Source organism: Cariama cristata, unplaced genomic scaffold (assembly GCF_000690535.1).
Source record: "Cariama cristata isolate BGI_N322 unplaced genomic scaffold, ASM69053v1 scaffold25530, whole genome shotgun sequence".
NCBI classification, from domain to species: Eukaryota; Metazoa; Chordata; class Aves; order Cariamiformes; family Cariamidae; genus Cariama; species Cariama cristata.
The window spans coordinates 45368-47160 of NW_009594552.1; positions in this window are offsets into that span (position 1 = coordinate 45368).

The following is a 1793-nucleotide window of genomic DNA, read 5'->3' on the forward strand; positions in this document are numbered from 1 at the left end:
GCGTGTCCCTGCGGGGCTGAGCCGTGTCACCTGTGTGTGGGGGGGTCCAGGATGTCGGAGCAAACCTGGTGAGGTGCTTTTGCAGGGAGCGTTGAGAGATGGGTCTGGGTGAGGGTCTGGGTGAGAGTCTGGGATAGCTTTGGATGTCAGGCTGGCATTGGATCTACAAGGCTCTGCGGTGCCTGCTGCCGGATGGAGGCAGCCCTGCCTGTGCAGCACAGGTTTGAGGTCTCCGTTGGTGGGGGGAGATGAGATGTCCCCTCGCAGGTCCTCAGAGACAACATCCCCCCATGCACAACAAAGTCACAGTGGTCGGGGACATCGCTCAGCCCTGCCGGTGCCACGTGAGGTCTGGTCCCCAGGATGTCCATGGCACAGCACTGGGTCCCCTGGGTCTGGCTCCCAGCCTCATGGACCACTTCCCCATGGATGCCATGACCGGCCACTACATCCCCCCCTCCCGTGGAAACGCAGGCAAGGCTTAGCATGAACACAAATCGATTGCACCAGAGCCTGGTTCCAGCCTGCTGCTCTCCCCTACCACGAGTCGCTCCCAGGATGCTCACAAGAGGATTTGTGTCCAGTAGACCAAAACCAGCTCACATTTTCTGTTTATCTCCCCCAGGCCAGAGAGCTCTGCGTGTCCGAGCTCATCTCAGGGAAACACTGTGGCTGGGAACAGTACATCGGCAAAAAATATTTAAGCCCCAGCAAACCCATTGCAATGACAAACCACTTTCTCCCCCCAAAGAGCCCAGCTTCTCACTGGCCTCAGTTATCTTTCCTCCACCTCTATCAGCTGCATTTCCCCAGGTTGCTCTTCTAGGTGACTATTTCCATCAATATTACATCCAAAATCCACCATCCACCAATAGCGCAGATCTGGGAACTTTTCCCACGAACCCGGCCTGCAGCCAGCCCTGCTTACCAAGCAGGAACAGTTCTCTCCAAAAACTCTTATTCTGCCCCAAAATGCCACTGGAGACACCCCCAGATGCCAGGGGAGGAGCGCTCCGAGGCTGGCTGCCTTAGCCCCCGGCCGTTGGCTCCAGTCCGGCTATTTTCTGCTTGATTAGATTTTGCTCTGTGTTCCTAATTTCTCCAAGCCCCTTTGGATTATTTCTCTGCCTTTTGTTATAACTCCCAAATTCCCATTATTTGCACATTTAATTACTGTGCTGATTACCCCCTGCTTCTGGCAGAGCCTGCCTTGCTCTGAACAGAGCTCGGGTATCAGCCTTGCTGGTGCTAACATTGTTCTCATCTGTAGGAAGGATTCAAGCACTGGGGCGAAGGGCTGAGAGCGTAAGGAAATCTTCTGTCAGCGGTGGGACAACAAGAAGTGGCAGGGGACCTGCTCTGAACCTCCTCAAGCTCCCCATGGCAGCTTGAGCCCCTTTGAGGGTGTTACTAGGTGCCCTCTGGCATGGAGGAGGAGATGGAGGAGAAGATGGAGGAGGAAATGGAGAGGAGAGGAGAGGAGAGGAGAGGAGAGGGAGAGGGAGAGGGAGAGGAAGGGAATTTGGGAGTGTTTAGCATGAGTTCACATAAAACCAGGGAGGTTTTCTTGAGCCAAACCAAGAACAAAGCAAATGTGGGTCCAGCGTGACCCACAGCCCCGATGCCTCTTGTGCAGCGTTGTAGGACAGGGCAGGGGCTGGGGGCTCAGCTCTGGGCAGGGCTGTGCTTGGCTGCAGCCTGTCACCGTGGCATGTCCCTCTTTAAGTCCCCCAGCTCATCTGTCATGCAGAGAGAAGGTCTGAGCATCAGTGGGAGAGAGGGAGCAGGAGATG